The sequence below is a fragment of the Capra hircus genome, chromosome 7 (genome assembly GCF_001704415.2).
Source record: "Capra hircus breed San Clemente chromosome 7, ASM170441v1, whole genome shotgun sequence".
Taxonomy (NCBI): Eukaryota; Metazoa; Chordata; class Mammalia; order Artiodactyla; family Bovidae; genus Capra; species Capra hircus.
The window spans coordinates 69,992,050-70,001,865 of NC_030814.1; positions in this window are offsets into that span (position 1 = coordinate 69,992,050).

The following is a 9,816-nucleotide window of genomic DNA, read 5'->3' on the forward strand; positions in this document are numbered from 1 at the left end:
GGGAGCCCTGTTCTGCCAGCTTTACCCAACTACTTACCAAGAGACTTAGACTGGATAGAAAGTTTGCCTATGACCCAACAACTGGCCGGGGTGGAAGGCCCCGGACAGCTCCCTGATCCTCCCGGAGGAACTAGGAAAGCAGGTGTTACTGGGGCTGCATCACGCCACTCACCTGGGAACCCGCAAGATGCAGGACCTGATTAGACGTGCCAAGATTACCATGAGAGACATCAGATCGACGATAGAAAATGTATTAACCTTCAAGGCCTGCCAGCTCGCCAACGCTGCCCGTCACCCAGCCAACCACGGGTCTAGAGAGTCGGCCAGGAGCATACTGGGAGGTGGACTTCACTGAGGTAAAACCGGGTAAACATGGATACAAATATCTACTGGTATTCATAGATACCTTCTCAGGGTGGATAGAAGCTTTCCCCACCGAGAGAGAAACAGCACAGGTGGTGGCCAAAAAGCTGACTGAAGACATCTTGCCTCGGTTTGGGTTTCCTGCACAGGTAGGGTAGGACAATGGGCCAGCCTTCGTATCTCAGGTAAGCCAGGGGGTAGCCTGGGCTTTGGGGGCTAGGTGGAAGTTGCATTGCGCTTATAGGCCCCAGAGCTCAGGACAAGTAGAGAGGATGAATAGGACACTCAAAGAAACATTAACAAAACTAGTTGCTGAGACTGGCAGGGACTGGGTGGCTCTCCTCCCCTTTGCCCTATACCGGGTGTGAAACTCCCCCTACCAACTGGGACTTACCCCCTTCAAAATTATATATGGGATACCTCCCCCAATAATTCCTAACCTAAAAATAGAGGTGCTAAAAGAGATAGATGATCAAAGATTACTCTTTTGTCTCCGGTCCTTACAATACTCCCACAGGGACACATGGAAGAAGCTCAAGGCATTCTATGAATCAGGCCCACCACCTGAACGCCACCGCTACCAGCCAGGAGACTGGGTGTACGTGCACCGCCATCGTCAAGAGACCCTAGAGCCCAGGTGGAAAGGGCCCTTCCTAGTTGTCTTGACGATACCCACTGCTCTCAAAGTTGACGGCATATCCACCTGGGTTCACTACACCCACGTACGGCCTGCGGACCTGTTCGCGCTAAGAGAAGAATTCCTCCCCCAATGGAAGACCAAGCTGGAAAAAACAAATCCACTCAAACTCAAGCTACAAAGGCGATAAAAGTACTGTTTTTGCTCTTGTCCCTATGGCTTAGTGCTGCTGCTAACCCTCATCAACAGATGAACCTGACTTGGATGGTTCTAAGCACAACTATGGGAAAAGTAATTAACTCCACCTCGGCCATTCATCCCCAAAACACCTGGTGGCTGGACTTGGAATTCAACCTCTGTCTTCTGGCCATGGGATCTTGGGACATTGGCGAATGGGAGATAAAGAAGCCCAGCAAGCCTGAATGTGGGGCTGGCACTAATAGGTGCAATACTTGGCCCTCCACTAACTCAGGACCTGGATGCAGCCACTACATTCAACTGGCAAGCTTACGGGAAACATCCTTCTATGTGTGCCCCGGAGGGAGACGGAACCAGGCGACTATCAATAACTGCAGGGGGGCTGACAAGTTTTACTGTGCCGCTTGGGGATGCGAGTCAACGGGGACAGTTGATTGGGAGCCCCCTATTCGTGGTGACTTGATTACCTTGGGTCATGTTCCGGGGCCCACAGGGTCAACTGGGGGACATGGAAGGGAGTCCCTCATAACTGGGCCTTGTATGAACTTTCTTTGCAATCCTGTGAGGCTCAAATTCTCAATGGAAGGAAAAATGTTCCCTGGTTGGGAAGCCAGACAATCCTGGGGCCTCCGGCTATATCAGTCAGGATATGATAATGGGTTGCTGTTTACCATCAGGTTGAAAGTAGGATCCATACAGATTGGCCCAAATCAGGGCATAGGGCCCAATTCAGTCTTAATGCCACGAGAGCCTACCCATGCCCCCATTCGGCCTGCCCACACCCCCGCTCAAGAGCTTACCCAAATGCCTCCCAGGCCCTACATCACTAATACAAACAACTCCCCTCAAGTTAGCCTTACGGGACCTAATATTAAAGATGATCAGGACCCGTTATTTAATATGATAATCAACACCTATCAGGTCCTAAATTCCACTCGCCCGGACCTGACTAGCAGTTGCTGGTTATGTTATGACATCAGACCTCCCTATTATGAAGGTATAGCTTTCCTGGGAATTTACATTCAAACCAGAGACCACAGAGCTTGTCAATGGCAGCAAAAAGGAGATGCCAGATTAACCCTCCAACGAGTAACCAGGCAGGGCCTTTGCTTAGGGAATGTCCCCCAAACCTACCAACGCCTCTGCAATTCTAGAGATTCTATAAAGACAACCGGGTACCTGGTGCCTCCCCAAGAAAATTGGTGGGCCTGCTCCACAGGCTTAGCCCCTTGTATTCACGGGCAGGTGCTAAATGGCTCCAAAGATTTCTACGTGTTGGTACTATTAGTCCCCCGACTGTTCTATCACTCCAGTGATGAAATCCTCCTGAAACTAGAAGCTTCACACTGGTCCAAGAGAGAGCCAGTCTCAGCCTTAACCCTCACAGCCCTACTGGGGTTAGGGGTGGCTGGGGCAGGAACTGGGATATCCTCTTTAATAGTGCAGAATTAACACTATTCTAGCCTAAGAACAGCCATTGGTCTTGATATTGAAAGACTAGAAAGCTCAATCAGCCACCTCTAAGAGTCACTGAGTTCTCTGGTGGAAGTGGTACTGCAGAATAAAAGGGGATTGGATTTGGTTTTTCTCCAACAGTTGGGCCTATGTGCTGCGTTAGGGGAACAATATTGTTTTTATGTGGATCACTTGGGGGTAGTCAGGGAGTCCCTGGCCAAGATAAGAGAAAGGCTGAGTCAGAGAAAAAGAGAAAGAGAAATGTCTCAAAATTGGTTTGAATCCTGATTCAACTCATCCTCCTGGTTCACAACTCTCATATCTTCCTTGGTGGGGCCCCCGATTATCTTGTTACTGCTACTCACCTTTGGGCCATGCTTACTAAACAAATTGGTGGCCTTCATTAAAAGCCGCATCAACACGGTGCAGTTCATGGTACTAAGATCCCAATATACAGCCCTGCCAACAGTCCCCTTAGCGGGAGACAATATAGAGCTGACCCCAGACCCTTGATTGGATCTGTCCTGGATTATAGAGAATAGGGGAATGAAGAACCTAAGCTACTCCATTTTGTTAACAGAAAAACTCCATTTTGTAAGGTTCCGGGAAAAGAGCCTTTGGAAATCCCCTGACCTCACCCCACCACCCACAAGCCAATCAGACCCTAGACCAGAATCTCCTGACTTAACGTTCAGGAACTTGCGGTCTACCTAGGTAATAGGGACCAATTAGAAACCAACACACAACCCTTCAAAAGAAAGTGACCAATCAGACGTCCCCCTACCTAGAAATTCTTTTTTTTTCAGGAACACTCCCTATATAAGCAATGTAATCCAAAACCCGGGGCTCCTCCCCATAGCCGCTGTGTCGGTAATGGTGGGAGACCCAGCTCGAGCTTAGTAATAAAGATTCTTGTTTTTGCATCGGATATCGGCTCCCTGGTGGTCATTGAGATTTCACGACTTGGGCATAACACCATCACTCGCTAAAAAAGCAAACAAAAATTTTGATACAGTTGTGTCTATACTAGCCTATTATATACAGGTCATGCTACATCTCGTCAAAATATAAAGGGGCCAGGATACCTGCCCTGAAAATGTTGCAGGTCAGAAAAAGTGCAGATTTAATAGCTGGGTTAAATTGATCCTATCCAAATCAAGCTGCATCCCCTTTGAAGGTGTCTGTGTGCTCAGAAGAGATGGGAGCCTGCTTCCAGTCCATCGAAGGTAAATTCAACATGAGATTTCTACATATTTTTAAGTGTTTTCCCTGAGTATTTTTGAGGAAGAAAATCTGGGTGGAAAAATATGTAAACTCATATGGGAATCACACCAACAGTTTTCATCTTCAGCAAACTTTAAGCTGTCAAGTTGCAGAGAGGGGGAGTGGGATGTGGGGCTGCTGAGTGGCTGGACCAGATTTATCTTGGACTCACTTTTTTGCCACTCATGTTTTTCTAAAATGGCTTGCCTAATCTCAAGATGATATTCTGGAGTCATGATCTGAAAACTTCACTGGCAACTTCCTGCTTGAGAAGCCAAAAGTCTAACCAGATGTGCACTCACCAAATTTATAGATGCAGAACCAGGTGTTCCAGCAAAGATGGCTACTGAAACAAGAGAGCCAGGGGCCCCAGCATCCTTAAATCTTTCTCTCATGCCTTTGGAGAGTTTCACGTAGTTACCTTTGGTGGCAACACATAACTTTGGCTTGGGCACACTCTCCTTTGAGAAAGTGCTAGGCAGGTAGGCAGTATTGGAGTTCAGAGAGGGTGGCATAGATCCACACTGTAGTTGGAAAGGAAATTGCTCAATGTTTTCTCCACTGCTAATCACCAAGAGCAGATATCTCATTGAGTTTATCTGTCCTCATTGTCAGCTCAGTATCTGGTACAGAGTGGGATATCGGTAATGTGCAATGTGCACCTTGTCACTTTTACCCTCCCAAGAGAGAATGGACTCCAGTTGGACTCCTGAAAACCAGCTTGGGTCCAGATGCTGAGAAGAGCCTGCAGCTATCCTGACACCGCTGCTCTGACACCAACAGGGTGGGTATCCACTGTGGATAGGGAATATTGCCTATCATTCTGTAAACTAGGATCAAGCCATCAGCCACTGTAGCCCTACCACTCCCTACTCTCCTGACTGTGTGTCCTGAGGGGAATTCATGAAAGAGAAAACCAGGAAGCATTGTGTGCTTTGCATACTGGCCCTATATAATCAAAACGCATATCTAGAGAATAATTTCTTCTTCTTTTCTTACAGAAAAGCACTAAAATTATTAACTTGAGATGTCATTTTGTGATTAGCAGTAATAATGCATTTACTCTCCCGCTAGGATGGACAATCTGAGAACATGGAACACAAAATTTTTGTTTTATTCACTTTTTTGGTTGGAGTTGAGGTTTTTTGTTTGTTTGTTTGTTTTTTTAACTGGATTTTAAAAGGCAGGGGGAAGCAAATTACTTTTTTGCAACTTGGAAAGAAAGGTCATGGTCACTTGGAAAGAAAGGTCTAAGACTGAGGCTTCTAGGAAGCCAGACAGCTGCCTCCTCCCTGTTCAGATCTCCTTCAGCTTTGTCTTCAGGGAAGGGCCCTCCAGGGGATATCAGTGCGGGGATATCAGCCCAAGTGCTGCTCCCTCCCCACCTCCTCCTCTCTGTTTGGATCACCAGATATGGCTGAGGAAGCCAGAACCACAACCCTGGCTGAGTCTCAGGCTATAGATACCAAGGGTGTACTTGAAACCAAGCAGGACTCTGTGAGGCGCTCCTGGGCACAAAAGCCTTTCCATGTCCCTGATTTCTGTTTCGTAGGAAATAGGCTTCATTCATCCTGGAATGTGAAGTCTAGTGGGCCTAAGGAAGCATCACTATGAACAAAGCTAGTGGAAGTGACAGAATTCCAGTTGAGCTATTTCGAATCCTAAAAGATGATGCTGTGAAAGTGCTTCACTTAATAATGCTAGCAAATTTGGAAAACTCTGCAGTAACCACAGGACAGGGAAAGGTCTGTTTTCATTCCAGTCTCTAAGAAACACAGTGCCAAAGAATGCTCAAGCTACCACACAATTGTACTCATCTCACACACTAGTAAAGTGATGCTCCAAATTCTCCAAGCCAGGCTTCAACAGTATGCGAACTGTGAACTTCCAGATGTTCAAGCTGGATTTAGAAAAGGCAGAGGAACCAGAGATCAAATTGCCAGTATCTGCTGGATCATCAAAAAAGCAAGAGAGTTCCAGGAAAACATTTACTTCTGTGTTATTGACTATGCCAAAGCCTTTGACTGTGTGGATCACAATTAGCTGTGGAAAATTCTGAAAGAGATGGGAATACTTGACCACCTGACCTGTCTCCTGAGAAATCTGTATGCAGGTCAGGAAGCAACAGTTAGAACTGGACATGAAACAACAGACTGGTTCCAAATCAGGAAAGGAGTACATCAAGACTGCATATTGTCACCCTGCTTATTTAACTTCTATGCAGAGTACATCATGAGAAACGCTGGGCTGGATGAAGCACAAGCTGGAATCAAGATTGCCGGGAGAAATATCAATAACCTCAGATACGCAGATGACACCACCCTTATGGCAGAAAGTGAAGAAGAACTAAATAGCCTCTTGATGAAAGTGAAGGAGGAGAGTGAAAAAGCTGGCTTAAAACTCAACATTTAGAAAACAAAGATCATGGCATCTAGTCCCATCACTTCATGGCAAATAGATGGAGAAACAGTGGAAACAGTAACAGATTTCATTTTGGGGGGCTCCAAGATGGTGACTGTATTCATGAAATAAAAAGACGCTTACTCCTTGGAAGAAAAGTTATGAGCAACCTAGACATCAGATTAAAAAGCAAAGACATTACTTTGCCAACAAATGTCCATCTAGTCAAGGTTATGGTTTTTCCAGTAGTCATGTATGGATGTGACAGTTGGACTATAAAGAAAGCTGACCACCGAAGAACTGATGCTTTCGAACTACGGTGTTGGAGAAGACTCTTAAGAGTCCTTTGTACTGCAAGGAGGTCCAACTAGTCCATGCTAAAGAAGATCAGACCCAAATATTCATTGGAAAGAGTGATGTTGAAGCTGAAACTCCAATGCTTTGGCCACCTGATGCAAAGAACTGACTCATTTGAAAAGACCCTGATGCTGGGAAAGATTGAAGGCCAGAGGACAAGGCCACAACAGAGGGTGAGATGGTTGGATGGCATCACTGCCTCAATGGACATGAGTCTGAGTAAACTCCGGTGATGTACAGGGAGGCCTGGTGTGCTGCAGTCCATGGGGTCACAAAGAGTCAGACACGACTGAGCGACTGGACTGAACTGAACTGAACTGAACTGAGACTTCATTCAGCCTCCTTACTTTCCCTGAGTTCAAAAAGGCAGGTCCAAGCATTTGCTAATCTGGAAAAGGAGGGAATGCAAAAACAAGGGAGGAGTAGTCAAGAAACAATAGTGCAGCCTTGGGACATTGTCTTGGTTCCTCCTCAAGAAATATAGTAACAGTTTCTTTAAGTTCTGCTGGAACCAAAGCCCTACCCTATTGGAGAATGGTAACTTCCTTCTGAGTAAAAGATCTCTGGAGCACTGCCCTGTTATCTCACTATCAACCGATCAGAAGAAAGTCACACATCACCTCACATTGTGCCTATAAAAATTTTCCCTCCTAAACCATAGGGGAATTCAAAGTTTTTAAGCCTGGGCCACCTATTCTCTTTGCCTAGCCCCTTAGTATATCTTTCTTTGCTCCAAACTTTGATGTTTATTTTTATTTGGCCTCACTGTGCACCAAGCACATGAACTTTCAGTTCAGTTCAGTCACTCAGTCATGTCCAACTCTTTGTGACCCCATGGACTGCAGTCAGGCTTCCCTATCACCAACTGGTGGAGCTTGCTCAAACTCATGTCCACCGAGTTGGTGATGCCATCCAACCATCTCATCCTCTGTCATCCCATTCTCCCCTTGCCTTCAATCTTTCCCAGCATCAGGATCTTTTCCAATGAGTCAATTCTTCCCATCAGGTGGTCAAAGTACTGGAGCATCAGGTTCAGCATCAATCCTTCCAATGAATACTTAGGACTGGTTTCCTTTAGAATTCACTGGTTGGATCTCCTTGCAGTTCAAAGGACTCTCAAAAATATTCTCCAACACCACAGTTCAAAAGCATCAATTCTTTGAGTACTCAGCCTTTTTTTTTTTTTTTTTTTTTTGCTCAGACTTTTTTATGGTCCAACTATCACATCCATACATGACTACTGGAAAAACCATAGCTTTGACTAGACGGATCTTTGTCAGCAAAGTAATGTCTCTGCTTTTTAATATGCTGTCTAAGTTGGTCATGGCTTTTCTTCCAAGGAGCAAGCATCTTTTAATTTCATGGCTGCAGCCACCATCTGCAGTGATTTTGGAGTCCAAAAAAATGAAGTCTATCACTGTTTCCATTGTTTCCCCATCTATTTGCCATGAAGTGATGGGACTAGATGCCATGATCTTTGTTTTCTGAATGTTGAGTTTTAAGCCAGCCTTTTCACTCTCCTCTTTCACTTTCATCAAGAAGTTTTTTAGTTCTTCTTCACTTTTTGCCATTAGAGTAGTGTCATCTGCATAACTGAGGTTATTGATGTTTCTCCCAGCAGTCTTGATTCCAGCTTGTGCTTCATCCAGCCCAGCGTTTCTCATGATGTACTCTGCATAGAAGTTAAATAAGCAGGGTGACAATATACAGCCTTGATGTACTCCTTTCCTGATTTGAAACCAGTCTGTTGTTTCATGTCCAGTTCTAACTGTTGCTTCCTGACCTACATACAGATTTCTCAGGAGACAGGTCAGGTGGTCAAGTATTCCCATCTCTTCCAGAATTTTCCACAGCTAATTGTGATCCACACAGTCAAAGGCTTTGGCATAGTCAATAACACAGAAGTAAATGTTTTTCTGGAACGCTCTCGTTTTTTCGATGATTCAGCAGATACTGGCAATTTGATCTCTGGTTCTTCTGCCTTTTCTAAATCCAGCTTGAACATCTGGAAGTTCACAATTCACATACTGTTGAAGCCTGCTTTGGAGAATTTGGAGCATTACTTTACTAGTGTGTGAGATGAGTGCAATTGTGTGGTAGCTTGAGCATTCTTTGGCACTGTGTTTCTTAGAGACTGGAATGAAAACTGACCTTTCCCTGTCCTGTGGCTACTGCAGAGTTTTCCAAATTTGCTAGCATATTAAGTGAAGCACTTTCACAGCATCATCTTTTAGGATTCGAAATAGCTCAACTGGTCATTATTAGAGAAATGCAAATCAAAACAACAATCAGATATCATCTCACACCAGTCAGAATGGCCATAATAAAAAGAAAAATCTACAAACAATAAATGCCAGATGGAAAGTGGAGGAAAAGGAACCCTCGCACTATTGGTGGGAATATAAACTGATACAGCCATTATGGAGAACAGTATGGAGATTCCTCAGAAAGCTAGGACTAAAACTACCATATGCTAAATGTCTTTAGTCATGTCTGATGCTTTGTGACCCTATGGACTATAGCCTGCCAAACTTCTCTCTCCATGGGATTCTCTAGGCAAGAATACTGGAGCAGGTTACCATGTCCTCCTCCAGGGGATCTTCCCAGCCCAGGGATCAAATTCACATGTCTTACATCTCCTGCATTGGCAGGAGTTTTCTTTGCCACTAGTGTCACCTGGGAAGCTATACCTTGAGAAAGTCACAATTTTAAAAGACAGATGCACGTGTGTTCATTGTAGCACTATTTACAATAGCCAGAACATGGAAGCAACCTAGATATCCATTGACAGATGAATGGATAAAGAAGTTGTGGTACATAAACACAATGGAATATTACTCAGCCATAAAAAGGAACAAATCTGAGTCAATTGTAGAGAGCTGAATGAGCCTAGAGCCTGTTATACAGAGTGAAGCAAGTCAGAAAGAGAAAAATAACTGCAGTATCTTAAAGCATATATATAGAATCTAGAAAAATGGTACTGATAAACCTATTTGCAAGGAAAGAATGAAGACACAAAGATAGAGAATGGATCTGTGGACACAGAGAGGGAAGGAGAGCATGGGATGAATTGAGAAAGTATCATTGACATACATGGACTACCAAGTGTAAAATACATAGCTATTGGGAAGCTGCTGTATAAC